Source organism: Phalangium opilio, unplaced genomic scaffold (assembly GCF_054372755.1).
Source record: "Phalangium opilio isolate 3A_F unplaced genomic scaffold, DU_Popi_V2 ptg000098l_1, whole genome shotgun sequence".
Lineage (NCBI taxonomy): Eukaryota > Metazoa > Arthropoda > Arachnida > Opiliones > Phalangiidae > Phalangium > Phalangium opilio.
Window position 1 is genome coordinate 4,142,859 of NW_028324201.1, and position 19,750 is coordinate 4,162,608.

Genomic DNA, 19,750 nt, shown 5'->3' on the forward strand with positions numbered 1-19,750 from the left:
ACTGGGTTGTAATTAATATGCAAGCAGTCAGAACGAATAAGAAATGTCGTCAGACTGACGAATCTATACGCTTTTATATTTTCTTCGCTCGCTCCGAAGGATGGGAGGATTAGCCGCGCCTTAGCGATAATGTGGATCAATATTAGAGGTCGTTCAAACCAAGGTTTCTATTGTTCGAGGAAGCGTCTGCAGCCAAGCCAGGTCAGACTCACAAAAATTTGCTATGGTGTTACTTGTCGCGGGACAAGCGGCAATTGATGTATTCGATTCGACTACTCTACAGAACTTTGACAACACTATAGCAAGGGTTTGAAGCCCATTGCATCACTAAAAAAAACACGAGGTACATTGAGATACACCTCGGCCTTAAACCTTTGTGAGAAGATGAACGCCGGTTTGGCGGACTATACCAGGAATGATACGGACAACTACTTGGATCTTTTGCAAAAAAAAAAAAACGGGGCAGAGTCAAACTCCGTTGACTCCCATTTGGGTTCAATCCACGGATAAGTTCGACTGCAAAGACATCAGTTTTCCCATCGCATTTAATAAACCTTATAATAAAGAATCGGCGATAGTCTGTCGAAAACCACGTAAGCCTAATTCTTCTTTTGGGCCTCGTAAGTCAACTAACCCTAAAGGCTCGTTTACACAAGCGCGAGAATATGAAGCTTAAAGATGAGAGATGAAGCTGACCCGTGTTTCTGTTTCTCGCGTGACCGTTCACATGCCCGCGAGAATATCACTTGAACGAGCTTTTGCCTAGAGATGACGCTGATTTTCCGAATAAGCTCGCGACCTGGGACTAGAAGCCAAAAATTGCTTTATGTGAACACGTTTGCTCCGATTTGCCAACTGCGAACGCGGTGACAGACAGTCAGACACAATGACAGACACACACACACAGACACTTCCAGTGTAAAACCTCTCCGTGACGTCATCGTCACTCGGAGAGGTAAAAATTGCTTTATGTGAACACGTTTGCTCCGATTTGCCAACTGCGAACGCGGTGACAGACAGTCAGACACAATGACAGACACACACACAGACACGTCCTGTGTAAAACCTCTCCGTGACGTCATCGTCACTCGGAGAGGTAAAAATTGCTTTATGTGAACACGTTTGCTCCGATTTGCCAACTGCGAACGCGGTGACAGACAGTCAGACACAATGACAGACACACACACACAGACACGTCCAGTGTAAAACCTCTCCGTGACGTCATCGTCACTCGGAGAGGTAAAAATTGCTTTATGTGAACACGTTTGCTCCGATTTGCCAACTGCGAACGCGGTGACAGACAGTCAGACACAATGACAGACACACACACACAGACACGTCCAGTGTAAAACCTCTCCGTGACGTCATCGTCACTCGGAGAGGTAAAAATTGCTTTATGTGAACACGTTTGCTCCGATTTGCCAACTGCGAACGCGGTGACAGACAGTCAGACACAATGACAGACACACACACAGACACGTTCAGTGTAAAACCTCTCCGTGACGTTATCGTCACTCGGAGAGGTAAAAATTGCTTTATGTGAACACGTTTGCTCCGATTTGCCAACTGCGAACGCGGTGACAGACACACACACACAGACACGTCCATTGTAATACCTCTCCGTGACGTCATCGTCACTCGGAAAAAGTAAAAAATAAGAATTATGTCTTTAATCAATATTTTTAATGAATCTACCTTATGAAATGCAATGTTTAGTTTCTATTTCGTGCGTGATATTCCATAGAATCGTTCATACGGAAAACGAGGCACGAAACCAATCTAAGTTTTACTACTTTGACATATTTTGCGTTCGCGTTTTTCTGTAAAAATGCAATCAACCCAATAGTAATTATACTCAGCTAATCAGGCTATATCATGAATACTAAAAGTAATCAGTATTTAGTCAGTTTGGGAACCGAGGGCTTTGAACTGTTCTTATTCATTGTATGATGAATGCTCGCTGCCTTTAGCCGCTATGTTGGAAGAAATTCACCATTTGAAAGCAGTACGGAATGAAAATTGAAATCTAGAACAAACTTTAATAACAAATTTTTACTCGGTCATGGTTTGGCGCTTACATTAATTGAAATAAATATTAGCAGACCTTTTCGCTACTAAATTGAGATTATGGTGAAGCTAAAATCATTGTAAAAGTATGGTTAAACCGGGTTCAAAGCACAACATAAAAATCTAAATATTTATTAACTAATTAAATAACTGGGCATCCGCGCGTTACTCGTTCGTTTTTATTTTGTCGCCATCTATGATGGGTCAAAATATTACGGACATCCATTTATGAGACATAAAACGGAAATGAGCTCCGCCTTCGTCGTCGCAGGGAGCACATGATCCAAAGGAGAGTCAGAGATAGAAGAGGGAAGGTACTTTATAACGGCCGGGCACCCTGGCTCTTACGCGCATCTGCCTCGGCGCACAGCCGAGGAGTAAGACGTCACGTGATCCTTTGAGAGGGAAATTCAAAAAGGGTAAACCCGAAAATACGGTTAGAGAGAGGCTAACATTACACACTAGACTCGACTAGAGATCAGCATTCAGTGTGGTTACTGTAGCTTTGTCTACGGTTAATTTACAATTTTTTATAATTTGTAAGCCTAATAATGGTTTCCTATAAGAAATGTTGTTACAAAAACTGTTACAATTATATAAAAACGTCTTGGTTTGGACCAAGGCCGAAAAAACAAACGATATGTGTGAGGTTTATCAATTGACTGAAGTTTCAGATATTGAAATGTTTTTCTAGTTATTTTTATCCACTCAATCCTTAATCAATATTTAATTCAATCAACTGATTTTACTGTTAATCGATCTAGTCCCTCTAAATTAATTGAAAAAATTACATATCTACGCTTTTTCAAGAACAATTAATTTCATGATAAAATGTTTTCGGAAAATGTAATTTTTCTTGAAAAAGCGTAGATATGTAATTTTTTCAATTAATTTAGAGGGACTAGATCGATTAACAGTAAAATCAGTTGATTGAATTAAATATTGATTAAGGATTGAGTGGATAAAAATAACTAGAAAAACATTTCAATATCTGAAACTTTAGTCAATTGATAAACCTCAAACATATCGTTTGTTTTTTCGGCCTTGGTCCAAACCAAGACGTTTTTATATAATATCTGTCACTTCAGTCTTAATGTAATTAAATTTTGAATAATTATGTTTGCTTTACCGTCATACATTTGCACTCTAAAATATAATGGTGCATTCAAACACCATATATGCTGTTTTTTCCAGTGCTAAAAAAGACATCATTTAGGGTGTACTTTAACCCCATTTCTATGATCAATTCACGCCATTTACTAATATTATTTGGAAGTATTAAGAAAATATTAGGCATTTAAGCACCATTTACAGTGGCTTTTAACATCTTTTTTAGACAATCTGTTGAATTTTAATATTACTTAGTTTAATGGTTTTAAAAGTAGGGAAAAAGTACGCTACCTATGTCACATTATTAAACCAAGTGAAGTGAAATAATTGTTAAATATTTATTATAACCACTACACGACAGACACTGGTAAGTCTAAGTTTTCCAAGAGATCTAACTAATTATTATGTCCAATCACGATGGTTAAAACATGTATCTACCTGGGCCCCAACCTGGGACTTTCCGTGTGTGAAGCGGACGTGATAACCACTACACCATAGATACGTGGTAATACTGAGCTTTCCAAGAGATCTAGCTAATTCTAATGTCCAATCACGATGGTCAATACATGTGTCTACCAGGGCTCGAACCTGGGACCTCCCGCGTGTGAAGCGGATGTGATAACCACTGCACCATAGATACGTGGTAGCACTGAGTCTTCCAAGAGATCTAGCTAATTCTTATGTCCAATCACGATGGTCAATACACGTATCTACCAGGGCTCGAACCTGGGACCTTCCGCGTGTGAAGCGGACGTGATAACCACCACACTACAGATACGTAGTAACATTGAGTTTTCGAAGAGATCAAGCAAATTATTATGTCCAATCACGATGGTCAAAGCCGTACTTCTGTAATTAACTAAAATTAACATACCTAGACTTAATTGTTTTGATCAAGCTGGCCGATAGCACACCCTGAATACTTAATTGTTAATTTAAGATAATTCCGAAAAGTATCTTCGCTGTAGTTTTTAAGTTATCGGTGGGGAAAGGTCACGAAAAACCCATGTTAATCTCCATAGGAATTTAGCAAAAGCGGGTGAATATTACTTTAACGTTACAAAACGGTATCAAGTCATATCTACAAGGGCCTACCGGCCCTGTAGAATAATACGAAAAACTGTAGCCCCGATATTATATTCATTTCATTCCGGCATTCCTCAAACATAAAACCATATTTGACCTATGTAAAAGATGGATTATTTCGTACGGTAGAACTGATTTAACCACGGAAAAGATAAAAAGAACACATTATGTGCGCCCCTTGAACAACAGAGCAGTGTCCCAATGCCTCGAATTATTGCGACAGCTACGGTAATAACAATACTTTATTATAACCATATTTATTATTTTTCTTTGAATATTGAGAGGTTAAAAAATAAAACACTGGAAAGGGTCAGTAGATTAAAAACAAGAAACAAATTTGATAAGTAACGTCGCCGAAGCACTATAGGCACGCACGCGGCACGCACGATTCGCGAAGCGGCTCGAGTATCGGAGTATCGCCGAGACACCGACACCGTAAAACTCAAGCCTCGGCCGTAATAATGTAAACAAACTTCTCTGACTTTTTTCTCTCTCGGTTGCGCCGATTGCGCATGTGCGCCACGCTCCTGGAGAGCCACTGGCACTGGTAAAGGGGGGCTGACGGAGAATTCGGTCTCTCCGACTCTCCTCTATTTTCGTGCTCACTGGTCGTCGTCTCGCCTTCGCCCTCTTAAAACTACAGTCCCCTATCACAAGCGACTTTGTCGCCATCTATGATGGAGTCAAAATATTACGGAGCTTCGGTAGGTTGTAGTAAGTGGGTTCGAGTCCAACTGCGGGAGGTTATATTATTTTCTTTAAAAATAGTTAATAAATTATTTAAATATTTACATAATTTCACTCAGTAAAAAATTATTTGAATATTCATGTAAATTACTGATAGAAAACTCACTAAACCACGTTAATTCACACAATAAAACAAAATACATTAGAAGATAAACAGAAAAAATCTCTCATTCCAAGTAACTTCATAACCCCAAGAATGTATGCGTTGCCAAAAATACATAAAACCCCTCTTAAATTCAGGCCTATAGTCGATAGCATGGGTTCATCGACGCACAGAATAGCTAAATTCCTTTCTAAAAAACTATTTTTCTTGTGTAAAGAACCCACATACCTTGAGAAACACCAAACATCTAATTAATGAGATTAATAATCTAGCTTTAGAACCCAACGACCTACTGGTGTCGTTCGACATAGTTAGTATGTTTACGAAAGTCCCAGTAGACGGAGCCATAGCAGAACTACGCCAGCGCCTTTTAAAAGCAAAGTTCAACCCCTTAGAACTGGAGGACATTATAGACTTAGTTACCCTGTGCACTATAAACCCCTTTTTTAAATTTAATGATAAAATCTACACCCAGAAATCAGGTCTTGGCATGGGCAGCCCCCTGTCTCCGCTCCTCTGTGATCTTTATATGAATAAGTTAGAATCCCAGATTATCAACACATCCCCATTCACCATTTGTTTTTGGAAACGTTATGTCGACGACATACTGTGCAAATGGTCATATACAAACGAGAATTTAACCACTTTCTTACAATTCCTTAATTCTATAGACCATAACATTAAATTCACTTTAGAAATCGAATCTAATAACTCTACCCCCCTTTTTAGACGTCCTTATTGAAAAAACTGGTAACCAAATTAACACTTCAGTATACCGTAAACCTTTCTCGGTATCAATCCCACCACATTGGGAGTCGTGCCATCCTACTAACCAAAAACTTACAGCTTTTTACACCTTTCTGACAAGAGCAGTAAATGTTTGCTCTAATTCCACTTCCCTTGAGAAAGAAATAAATTTTATCAGAGCCATAGCGGACAACTCCCTAGCTCTACTCTCAATAGAGGTTTCGATAGAATTCTAAACAGAAACAAAATTAATCGCAATACAAAACTCGAATCCGATTACAAAAAATCCGATTTCGTGATACTTCCGTTTAACGCTCGAAGCCAGCGGATTGGAAACTTTTTTAGCAACAATAATATAAAGCCAGTTTTTAAACCCACCAACAAACTGCAAACAATTTTTGGATCCCTGAAAGACAAGATAAGCCTACTAGATAAACATGGCGTCTACGAAATATTTTGCTCTCGCGGTAAATCATACACGGGACAATCGAGGCGTAACTTCCGATTTAGATTTAACGAACATAAAAATGATATTAAAAACAATAAAATCGCCTCATCTGCACTAGCCGAACATATCAACGAAAACAGAGACCACAAAATACTTTTTGAAAAGGCAAAGTCTATCACCGTAGTAGACAACTACTTAAAATTAAACCTTAGGGAGTCGCTCCATATTAATAAAAAAAGAACACAAAAAACATCATTAAATAAAGACAATGGCCCTGCCAGCTATTTTACTGAACTTTGGTATGGGGGTGGAAACGACAAATTGGACGAGGGGGGGCGACGTAGTCGTAAACTAACGCACGATACGAGAAACCAGACCAGACCTGAAGATGCCTCTGAATAGAGGCGAAACTAGTCGTCTTTACGTTTAATAAATAAACGTTTTTATTTAATTTTTTAAGTAAAATTTTGTTTTATTGTGTGAATTAACGTGGTTTAGTGAGTTTTCTATCAGTATTAACATAAGTTAATTATGCCTCTAAGTACACAAATCGCTTCCACTTCTATGGCAATAGTGTTTGTCTGGCTCCCTTTAATGAAACCCTATACTCTCTCCGTATCATTTATCACCTCAACTTCAATACAAAATTGTACCGCCTAGCCTAGCGTTTCTTTTATCCCTTTTAGAATGTTTCAGGACTGAAACCAGTGGTGGGCAAATTCGCGAACTTCTGAAATGCTTGTCACTCTCACTCTATGAATGATAATTCTATTAACTGACCCTTCTCACTCTCACTCACAAACTGAGAGTGAAATCACGGGAATTTGAAAATCTCACTCCGCGAGGGAAAGTGGGCGCGCGCTTCCGATTTCCTTCATTACCAGAGAGTGAGAGAGTAGAGAAAATATTTGTTCACTCCTTATAGAAGAATGAGAATAACCTATTAATGTTATGACTCTCTCAGTCAGTTTGAAAGGCTTTGAGCTAGGGATTTTTTAGCGAGCGAGTGAAGTCTTGTTTTAACATGAAATGTTTACTGGGAAAATCTGGTTTAGGAAATCTACTAGATGGAGGTGTTTGAATTTGGATTATTGGGTTGAAATTTTTGATTAGGATTATTGGGTTGAAATTTTTGATTAGGATTATTGGGTTGAAATTTTTGATTAGGATTATTGGGTTGAAATTTTTGATTATGATTATTGGGTTGAAATTGTTGATTAGGATTATTGGGTTGAAATTGTTGATTAGGATTATTGGGTTGAAATTGTAGATTCGGATTATAGGGTTGAAATTTTTGATTTGGATGATTTGAATGAGTAGGGTGATTTGAATGCCAATTGTGATTTGAATAGGTCATTTGAATGACTATGTAGATATTTGATTTGAATGAGAAGGGTGATTTGAATGACAATCGTGATTTGAATGGGTCATTTGAATCACGATTGTCATTCAAATGACCCATTCAAATCACGATTGTCATTCAAATGACCCATTCAAATCACGATTGTCATTCAAATGACCCATTCAAATCACGATTGTCATTCAAATGACCCATTCAAATCACGATTGTCATTCAAATGACCCATTCAAATCACGATTGTCATTCAAATGACTCATTCAAATCACGATTGTCATTCAAATGACCCATTCAAATCACGATTGTCATTCAAATGACCCATTCAAATCACGATTGTCATTCAAATGACCCATTCAAATCACGATTGTCATTCAAATGACCCATTCAAATCACGATTGTCATTCAAATGACCCATTCAAATCACGATTGTCATTCAAATCAAATATCTACATAGTCATTCAAAGTCATTTAAATCATCTTAATCAACAATATAATTCAAATAAACGAAGTAAAAAAATAATTCATATCACCCCAGTCATCCAAATCACTTAAATAAGCTAACTCGTAAGCTTTCTCATGTCGTACGTTATAACGCTAAGTGTAGACTACGTCGTTAGAGATTCTTTCTCACTCAAACACCTCCATCTAGTAGATTTCCTAAACCAGATTTTCCCAATTCCCAGTAAAAATTTCATAATAAAAGAGGACTTCACTCGCTCTCTAAAAATCACTTTCAAACTAATATAATTTTCATTCTCTGAGTGAGAGTGAGTGAAGTTCTCGAATTTTTTATATTTAAAAGTCCTTAAGAGTGATTTCGTCTCGACTCATGAAAGTCACTCCCAACAATAGAAAGAGGCATTGGTGAAAGAAACCTTATCACTCTTTTGGAAAAACATTACTTCGCGAGAGTGAGATATTGTAATTCGCGTGTATGAAACTCTCAAGCCACGAGTGATAACAAGTCACTCATTCTTGTCTCACTCTTTCGGCGCGAGAGACTTCTTTAAGAGAGACGAAAAATCTTTCGCAATGCGAGTGACATTCGCGATTTGCCCACCACTGACTGAAACCGCCTCTATCTCACGAGAGAGAGAGGGATTTGGGGTTGCTCAAGTAAAATTCGTTCCCCCCCCCAGTGCCTGCCTATACGAAACGTAAAAATCTCCTCTATTCCACTGGATGATTTTTTTTCGTCTCGACCGCTTGGTGGCTGCACCGCGACAGAAATTTCAAAATTTTCTCTCTTCGGATCTCAGCGCTATACGAGTTCTGACGTCACAGAAGCCTGCAGAAGATGCCCAGTTTTAACCCGTATTTGTGTACTTAGTGGCATTATTAACTTATGGTATTAACACACACAAGTGCCATCAAATACTCTTCAGTTCATGTAAATTCACTCATTATTTTACAGAAGAAAAACTATTAAAACTAGCTACTCTCAAATCTTAATGCAATTTCAACATTGAGATAAGCGATAATTTTACTTCTTTTACCTATTTTCAAACATAACTGATTCTTGTCTAGAACTGTAGAACACTTAATATTAATTAGCAATGTTACTGTATATAAGTAAGACATTAATTATACAGTGCCAGAAGTGGATCATATTACAGCTCCCTAGAAGTACAGGACGATATAACATCGCTGTGCATCAGCATTGTCTCCCAGCACTGAAGTTTAAAGGGTATATGCGAAACGCAGCGGCGAATTTGTGAACTAAACCAGAGGAATGATTTTGGCGCGAAAGAAATTTTTAAAAAGCTGGGCAAGCAAACGGAAGTAGTAGCCAATGAGGAAAGGTTCGAGAGAGAAGAGCGCGAAAGGAAACAAGTTGTTCCATATATAGCGTTGGGTTGTGAATGTAATAGTAGAAGTCCACCGATTTTAAAAAATAACTGGCGGTCTATAGGTATTTCGCGCAATTTTTAAACGCTTGTGTTGAAAAGGAAATTAATGTGAATTCAAATGTTCAAGATCGCCTTCATCAAGCTAGATATTTTTCAGTTTTGCAAAACGTTTTAGTCGCTTTTAAAATCACACAAATCGTGTTCAAATGTGTCTTTCATTTGGGCATGCGACGATTGTAATTAGTTAGATTGATCGTAGGCGTTTTTCCAAATTAGCAAAGAAACATAAGCCATTCTAAACAAAATTATAACGCGATAACAAGCTTCACACTAATCACGACACTGCCGGCTGTCTGACAGCCATTACCATCAACCGGAACTTCCGTAGGTTAACGTAACTCCAGATCCGGGTTAAAGGGCAAACTATACCTGTAAAACTGAGCTATAGATGGCGGGCTTGGATGTCTTGGAAGAAAACGCTGTTTACAAAAGCACAACCTACGTCCAGTACTTATAGGGAGCTGTAATATGATCCACTTATGACAGTGCCTAAATATAATTTTTGTAATAATTATCCTTTGCTATTATATCAATATGGAGTTCATTATACATTGCTAAAATACATTAGAAAGCGCGACAAAATTGTAAGGGTTTCCCTCGGAACCTCTTGTTAAATAACCACACGGAGTAAAGATCCACTATAAAAGTCATCAGAGGTAAGTAAATTACGTAACAACGCAATTTTTGCCATAGTTATATATTCATGTATTACCATCGTTTTCCAATCGTCCACGTCGCAGATTTTTTTAATTTCGGTGCTCAAAATTTTTGCGAATGCTTTAAGGTGAAGACGCAGTTTTAATTTTACTTATCTATAAATTTGAATATTAATTTTTTGTTTAAAACACTTTTTTAATGAGAATAAATATTTACCCGATTGTACCAAGGCAACAATTTTCCCTCATTAAATATAATCAAGAAGGGATTTGCTATAAGAAGGCATAAACCGCGAGATTTTACGCTACTACTCTTACGCCGGTGTTAGTGGACAAGTAAGCCCTACCCCTTTCATGTCCGTCATTGCTCTGCGCTTTCCCATTGGATCCCGTGGAGATAGGTCATACAGACGCGAATGACGTATTCCGAATAGAGAAAAATAATAACTCCAGCAAGGTAAACAGAAAATGGATGCTGAAACGGTACGACAGTTGTTTTTAATTGCCATTAACAAGTTAGTTAAAGGTTTTGAACCAAACTAGATGGATTTAGAATATGTGTCTCTACGTGAAAATCATTTTTTAATTATTTCTAAATCGAATCAAAGTGTACTAATGATTTGGTGAGTTCTAAAAACCTAACCAAGGCTTAATGAAATGGTAAAAGAGATAGATGATGGAAAACAGAGTAAGATAAAATATTAAGTCCCGCCTCCGTTTCCACCCCTCCCCCACCCATGAAGGGGGTATTGTCGACTATCACGCGAGCACCTGACACTAATTTATGCCTTCCTATAGTATACTCCTTCTTGATGTAACTAAGTAGGTGAGAAAAAATCTGATTTGTCCTCAAAACACTTGGAGAATGGAAAGTCTGAGCCGACATTGGAAAAAAGCAACATTCATTGGATTACATTTAGGCACAAGTACTTCGGCAAAACTTAAAATTTAAGTTTTTCTTTAACAATATTACAATTTCAACAGAAAGGAAAAAAACCATGTTTTTCGGTTATCTTCACTTTAGTTGTTTTGTAGGTTGAAATTTTTTTTAAAAAAAAGAAGTAGCCCATGCTCTTCTTCAGTGTTAAAGCTACATGTAAGACAAATTTCATCCAAATCTGTTTCGTAACAGACAGAAAGAATGACTGAGTTTTTGTTGAATTTCTAATATTTGTATGAATTGAGATATTTAAATCATGATCCTGAACCGAAATCCCTGTTTTTAAAATGTTGTTGGACGAGCATAAATTATTTGGTAAATCATTACACCATATGAAATAGTCGGGGTAAAATAGTGTTTTGTGTTTAGTCACCTTGTTGTCTTAAGACAATTTGTGGATGCAACGAATTTACAAGTTGGGAAACCAAAATAAACCTCTCCGAGTCGAGACATAATTTGAGGTTTTTCTTAAATAAATATAATTTATATTAATTATTGTAATGGTCATTAATTTAGCCTAGTTATAGTAGTTAATTCGCTTTATGAAACTTTATTCCAAAAATCATTTTTAAACATAGCTATTGTTCCTCGTTTGAATTCAAGCGTATGCCTCGTTAACAATTATTGGAAATTTGGGGTATATAAAGGGATTGATTCTCAATAAATTATGAGAATTTAGCAAATGCGAACGCGGTGACAGACACACGCACACAGACACATCCAGTATAATACCTCTCCTTGTCGTCAACGTCACTCGGAGAGGAAAAAGTTACCAGTCCTTATTGTTTAAAGCCCCATTTAACGTCTTTGAATCCACATACCGGATATGTACCGCTTAGTACACGATAAGGCAGCATGGTCTATAAACCTATTAAAATGGCATAGCACGTTTACTAACTCAAATACAGCAAAATGCAATTGATTTCGTTCCTTAGACGCTTTAGCCCATGTTTTAGGTTTCCCCTAATGTTATCAATATATATTTTTGTTTTTGTTTTCAGGAAAGGGTTCCTTGAGGAGTTAATTAAAATTTTCCTGCAAAAGATAATGGAAGAATTATATAATCCGAAAAATCCCTACACCTTGACTTTTGCATTTCCATATGAGGTAAAAACAAGTTGGGAAACCAATTTTAACCTCTCCGAGTCGAGGCGCAATTAAGAGATTTTTCTTAAATAATTAAATAAATATAATCATTTTAATCGTCAGTTATTTAGCTTAAATCTGTTTAAATCGTTTTAAGAAACTTTATTCCTTTCACCAACTGCGAAAGCGGTGACAGACACACAGAACGTTCAGTGTAATACCTCTCCGTGACGTCATAGTCACTCGGAGAGGTAATAATTACTCACATCAAATGTGGATGAGAGGGAAAGTATGACAATGGCTATAGAGCCTGTGTTAAAAAACGCGGACATCAAAGTTTCGCCAATAACTATTTAGTTTACTAGTGCCTGATGGACTTGCAAACTCGCGACTGAAAGTAGTTCCGACATTTATGCTCCTAACCATAGCCCACTCGATCACGCGCATCACGACGCAAGCTGCTCGCGCTATAGCTAAATTACCGAGATTTGTTTTAAACGTATCTAGTTTTATGTGCTCTTCTATTGCTTCGATAACCTTACTTAAATCCATATTATACCTTCAAATACCTTTTAAAACATTACCAGCTACTCTGCCCTGTCTACAAACACAAATCAAGGAAGTTCTAGCATACACAATAGCAGACGACGGTAACCGCGTAACCGCGAATTAACACAAGACCTATTTTAAGGGAGTGAACAGGCCCAGTATAGCTACGCCAATAAAACGGTCAACTACGGCGAAACTCTGATGACTCGCCACTTTTGGCCATTTTCATACTTTTCCTCTCGTCCACTTTTGCTCACATTGATTGAAATGTAGTTGTGTAGCATCTAGTATGGAATTTAGCTTTCCCGGTTTTCAAACGTGCTTTGAACTTTAATATTCTCAGAATTTCCCAGGTTTTTCATGACCTATGACAACCCTGCTGACCTTTTCTTAGTAAGAGTAAGGTGAGGCGGGCCTACAGATAGTTCAAAAATCGTGGCACGAGTACGGTTTTGAAGTTCAGTATAAAGCTCGGGTTCTAAAAGGAGTTGTGAAACGTATCTTATAAGAGTTTGAGGAAGTGTAGAATCATTTTTAAACTTGTCCTAGAAATGAATAATTTGGCATTGTTTGCTAGTCCCGTATAAGTTTATATTGTCCCTGGCCACCCAGGTTTTTGACTTCAGAACCAGTTTTTGTATACATATACATGTACTAGCTGTTACCCGCGGCGTCGCTCGCGTGTAATAAGAACTTCCATCAAAATGATGTAAAGAATGGGTAGATTTTACTGATGACTAATATTTTTGTAGCACCCTTGGAGCGAAGGCACTCGGCGTTGCCCGTCAACCCGTCGGGACATTTTTTTTATTATATTTCACACGGACATTATTCCATAAAGAAGGGTTTTTACATTTCTGGCCGTCATTTAAAAAGATGGCAACAAATCGAACCCGAAAGACCATTCAGCCCGTCTATAGGTTAAAGGAAACCAGTGTACAAAATATTTGTGAAATCGGTTGAAACGCGCGTACTTTGTTGTATAGAGAAGATTTTTTACATTTCTGGGCGCCATTTATTAAGATGGCGGCAGATTGGAAAAATCATTCTTAGCACGCGCCTACTAATTACGAGTAACGTTCCTGTAAATTTTCAGCCTTCTAGGGCAAGCGGTTTGGACTGGGCGTTGATTATCAGTCAGTCTGTCAGTCAGTCAGGACTTTGATTTATATAGATATAGATAGATAAACAGTCTCGCCTCACTGCGAGAAGATTAGACAGGGTGGGGTTGGCTTCGAACTTTCTAAGATATCGGGAACACCTTCAATTGACCAGTATGTTGATGGATTTAGTGTTTTGGCAAACGAAATTGTGCAATTAGTTAATGCAAGGGTTTTTTTCTGATTGTGAAGATTTTCTACGATTTACGGAAAGAGAAAAAAATGTATGAAATGGCACCTTATGTATTGTCATGGTTACTGTATTTCGCGTATATTGAATTGGGCAAGCATTTCTCAATTTTATGCGGGCTTGCTGCACTCTTCGTAACTTTATAGCATATGCTTATGTTTATAGTGTATGCCAGCCACTGTTTAGCCTTAGATCATTGTTGGGTGCTGTACAACCTTAGCACATTGTAAACCACGTGGAGTAATTTAAAATTATTTTGGCCCCTGTTTTAATTTGACTGATAAGGCACGAGATTTTAATGTTAGTGAATGTATTTTTCAGTGGCTGGATCCTAAAGTGAATTTCTTCATGACGACGCCTTATAATCCGTTTCACGAAATGGGGTTTTCGTTCGCTCGTTATGTGCTTTTCAGTCTAAAAAATGTGAAGTAGGACTGACCTTTTTTATTTTTCTCCAGAAAACATAATTGCAACCTGTGTAACATTTTGCATTTATATTGCAGACTTGTATTTATGAGCAATAAATACATCGAATTTCGTTTGAAGGAGATCAATGTCACGCACAGTGGCGTCGGAACCGGGGGGGCAGGGAGGGCTCAAGCCCCTGCTATAACAAAATGTGAGGGGGCGCAGCCCCCTCATATTTGGTTTTTAATTTTCTTAGTTTGTATTCATTTAGGTATTAAATTTTAGATTAAAAATAAAAAATTTCTATATTTTTAGTTACAAATTGACATCGTTATCGCGTAATTCGTGCCGTTAATGTTAGATGTGTGAATACACTGATTCACAGAACCAGTGGCGTAGGAACGGGGGGGGTACAAGGGTACATGTACTCCCCTAAAATTCTACTAGGGCGCCTAAATGGGTCAGAAAGGGTGCCAAATTTATATTCAAAGGGCGCCAAAATGATACTGAAGTGAGAATATTTTAGAAAGTATCCCATTTTATCCTATAATTTCACTAATCTTCCTATATTTTGGGGATTTTGGAATAATTATTTATAATCCCAGCTGTATGACGTTTGAAACGCAGAATTAGCGCTTTGGTCCCATTGAACCGAATTCCCATTCGACAGAAGGGTTTTTTTTTTGTGGTCCCATTCGACCGAACGTAGCCAAAGGTGCGATTTTATAATAATCCCATTGGACCGAAATTCTATTGAACTGGAAGAAGACATACTGTGTGGTTTTGCATTAAATATATTTTTAATTTCACAACTTATTATTGTTAAAATAAATGTGAGTTGAAAATGTATTACTGCACTTATTTTAACTACGTTTTAATTACGGCGAACCTCACCTACCCTAGCCTAACCTAACCTAACCAAACGTAACCTAACCTAACCTAACCCAACCCAACCTTGTTTGGAGGTAAAAAGATTATTTATATGAGTATTAAAAGCCCGCCTCTTACCACGAACAATTTATTAGCAATAATAGAAATATTTTGGAAAAGATGTCAGATAATTAATTGGGGAATATTTTGGAAAAGGTGGCAGCTAATTAATAGGTGAATATTTTGGAAAAGGTGGCAGCTAATTAATAGGAAAATCTTTTAGAATAGGTGGCAGATAATTAATAGGAGAATATTTTAGAAAAGGTGGTAGTTAATTAAAAGGAGAATATTTTGGAAAATGTGGCAGCTAATTAGTAGGAGAATGTTTTGGAAAATGTTGCAGCTAATTAATAGGAGAATATTTTGGAAAAGGTGGTAGCTAATTAAAAGGAGAATATTTTGGAAAAGGTGGTAGCTAGTTAAAAGGAGAATATTTTGGAAAAGTTGTAGCTAATTAGTAGGAGAATGTTTTGGAAAAGGTTGCAGCTAATTAATAGGAGAATATTTTGAAAAAGGTGCCAGCTAATTAATAGGAAAATCTTTTGGAAAAGGTGGCAGCTAATTAATAGGAGAATGTTTTGGAAAAGGTGGTAGCTATTTAAAGGGAGAATATTTTGGAAAAGGTGGTAGCTAATTAAAAGGGGCATATTTTGGAAAAGGTGTCAACGAATTATTGGAACCAAACCTAACCTAACCCTAACCCTCAAATGATATAGAGGTGCTTTATTTGATCTTTAAATCTGAGATGCGCCAAAAATAACTAGTCTTTTTAAGTGATATAGACGTACTTTATCTGAACTTTAAGTCTGAAATGCGACGTCCCACAATTTTAATGAAAAATATTTTATCTAAACGAACATTTCTTCCATCTCTAGGAAATTTACAAATAGTGATATTTTTCCCCATTTTCCAAAATAGTTATGAAAATCTCCCAATTTTTCAATATGTTCATGAAAACCCACCCCAATTTTTCAATATAGTTATGAAACCCCCCCCCCCCAATTTTTCAATATAGTTATGAAAATCCCCCAATTGTTTAAGATAGTTATGAAGACTCGCAGATTTTTCGATAGTTATGAAAAACCCCCAATTTTCCATGATAGTTATAAAAATCTTCATATTTTTGAAGACAGTTATGAAAATCTTCATATTTTTGAAGACAGTTATGAAAATCTTCATATTTTTGAAGACAGTTATGAAAATCTTCATATTTTTGAAGACAGTTATGAAAATCTTCATATTTTTGAAGACAGTTATGAAAATCTTCATATTTTTGAAGACAGTTATGAAAATCTTCATATTTTTGAAGACAGTTATGAAAATCTTCATATTTTTGAAGACAGTTATGAAAATCTTCATATTTTTGAAGACAGTTATGAAAATCTTCATATTTTTGAAGACAGTTATGAAAATCCCCAATTTTTCTGCATAGTTATGAAAATCCCCAATTTTTCTGTATATAGTTATGAATATGCCCAGTTCTTTCTCCGTGTGTACTAATTTCTTAAGAATATGTCCGGAGCTGCAAATTTTCAGCCGTCTAGGTAAAGCGGTTTGGACAAATGTAAGGGATAGCCAAGTGGACCCAAATATATATAGTTTCAATCTCCATTTGTACATTAATTAAATTAGAAAAAAATGCTTAATTTATGTTTTATTAAAATCTAAATGACTCTAAGATTTGGTACATGTTGACTCAATTCAAGATGAATGATTTTTGTTTATAAATAAAAGCTGGACATGGATGCATCAATTAATTTCTTTTCCTATTCATTAAAATATTAATTCAAGAATCACACTTCTGTAAATTGACTGACATGCCCCTATTTGATAATTTTTACAATATTGAGATTTAAATCTTTATGTGCATCAATTGGAGTTTGCTCTGTTGGGCAAAGAACGTGCGTTTTCGTTATCAATTTTCAAAACATTTGAACTAAAACTACGTCATCAAGAAATATCTTTACTTTTTTTCGTACTGCCCGCTAGAGCATTTTAGAGCGGGAGACCCAACACGGCCCTTCCGGCCCACTCTGAAGGGCCGCGAGTGAAGCGCTAGATCGTATGTGATTAAACAGGGAAGGAGTTATGGTTTGTAAAGGTGGTGTCGGATGATGGAATTGCAGTAAGTCACCGCCTGCGGACACGGGATAGTCGTCACCTTTAGGTAGGAGAGGATCGCCGACAAGTCCCTTATTCCCTCAAACTTTGTCGCCCAGTAGCTTGGCTTACAGGAGTGCGCCACACATCCGACATCAAGAAACGTTCCACAAATGTTTTGATTTTAAAATAAAATAATAAATATTTGAAATTGGAACCTGTATCCATCTACAAAATAGGGAGCTTTCTGTTGGGGGAGGATCTAAGATTCGTGAGATAAGTGTCTAGCTTTTCCGAAATTTAAACTCGTGCACTGCACCTGCGGTCAGGGCCGGAAATAAGAAAAAATTCTTATGGTACATGTATCCAGTGACGTCCCCTTTGACTTGAAAATTTATGACATAAATTTTATGTCCACTGGAGTGAGCAAAAATAGTGTCACATTTTCATAGTTAAGTTGTCAAAACTTTGGGAAATTTATTGGTCAAAATGACCAGTGAACCCCTTAATTTTAATAAAATTATGGGGCATTTTAAAATTTTATTGGACAATGTCCAGTAGGACACTGGACATGGTCCAATAAAATGTGCTTATTTCCGGATTAACCTGCGGTTTTTACCTGCGAACGTCACGTGACGTTATCGACTCTTGAGTCTTTCTTGACTTCGTAACGAATATCGCCGAATGATTTACTTTGAAGACTAAATGCACGTCGCCGACAAATGTATGCTGAAAAAAAGAAAAAAAAATAACAATTCTACTTTCCTCCAATTGGAAGAACCACTATTTACGACCCTTCTAAACGTGATGAAATTGAAAACGTTGAAGAGGTTGAAGCGTTAAGCAAATTGGTGCGAAATGCTATCGAGAAATTGAGTGTTGAAACTGCACCGGAAACATTTGTAGAATTTTTGGAAACTCTGAGCGTGACGGAAGAGGAATATATTGCAGCTGTAACTTATCCAATTAGAAGGTGCACTGTACTTCTTAAAATATCACCAAAAGAAATTAGAATCAATCCATACAACAAGAAGATTTTGGAGCTGTGGAACGCTAATATGGATCTCTAAAACGTCTTAGACCCGGACGCCTGTCTCATGTATATCGTTTCCTACATTGGTAAAGCCCAAAAGGGTATGTCAATGCTCCTCAAAGAAGCTATCAAAGACGCAAAAAATAACGGCAGTGGTATAAAAGAGAGATTAAAGGTTACTGCTAATAAATTCATTCATTGTGAAGAAATTAGCGCCCAAGAATGCTGCTACATACTGCTTTCCATACCAATTTGTCGGAGCAGTCGTGCTCACGTTTTCATAAACACTTCACCACCAGAAGAGAGGGTGCACATTCTGAAAAGGCCATCTGAATTGGAATTATTGCCCGATGATAATACTGACGTTTTTTCTGATGGCATCATCGAGCACTACGTTGCGAGACCGGATGAAATGGAAAATCTGAGTCTAGCCGCTTTCGCCTCATGGTATGAGTTTTCCCGAACCAAACGCAATAGAAGAACCCAAAATTTGAACGAAGATGAAGACCAAGAGAATGAAACTATTTCTATTGAAACGTCTCTTGAGCTGAAAGATTCTTCAGGATACGTCAGGAAAAGGATGCAGGCCAAAGTAATCAGATTCAAAAAGTACAGTAAGTGCCGAGGTATGGGCAATGTGTGGTCATTGTCAAGGTATTAGCCGTAATATCACTGTCGCAGCTGTCATAAAATAAATGTCTTTTTCTGACATTACCGCATACTTAAGATTTAGTTTGACTACATTTTGTGGAAACTAAGCAATTATCACATGAAGTTCTGGGGGAGTTTCCTTGGAACAATTTTCTTATGGTTCGCACTCTTAGTAGTTTTTGGAGATTCATCAATAATTTGACTAGGAACTTCATTTTATTTGTAGAACTTGTACAGGCTTTCGGAAATTCCAGATGTATTTGACTAGCTATTTCTTTTTCCGACTTACAACCATTACTGGGTTTAGGATGATTCTGAATATACTGAGTAGTATATGATGTTAAATTTTTTTGGGGCGTTTCATGCTTGGACTTTGGTTAACTGTTGCCTTTCTTGCATGTGACTCCAATTTACTTTTAAAAGGTTGGAGTTTACTTTTAAAAGGTTGGAGTGAAATATCCTGCTGCAAAGT

At 37.1% G+C, this 19,750-nt stretch overlaps 2 long non-coding RNA genes and 2 other non-coding genes across 4 annotated transcripts in view; 1 reads left to right on the plus strand and 3 right to left on the minus strand.

The window, feature by feature from the left end:
- LOC149634784 (uncharacterized) overlaps nt 1-19,750 on the plus strand; it is a 333,137-nt gene that overhangs the window by 163,459 nt on the left and 149,928 nt on the right. The window lies entirely within an intron of this gene.
- On the minus strand, nt 3,745-3,817 carry TRNAV-CAC (transfer RNA valine (anticodon CAC)). Its single transcript has one exon. It is a non-coding gene; the product is annotated as a tRNA-Val (tRNA).
- TRNAV-CAC (transfer RNA valine (anticodon CAC)) lies at nt 3,883-3,955 on the minus strand. Its single transcript has one exon. It is a non-coding gene; the product is annotated as a tRNA-Val (tRNA).
- On the minus strand, nt 10,071-10,702 carry LOC149634988 (uncharacterized). Its single transcript, XR_016373584.1, has 3 exons — nt 10,449-10,702; nt 10,288-10,352; nt 10,071-10,213 (listed from the first exon to the last, which is right to left on the minus strand). It is a non-coding gene; the product is annotated as an uncharacterized LOC149634988 (long non-coding RNA).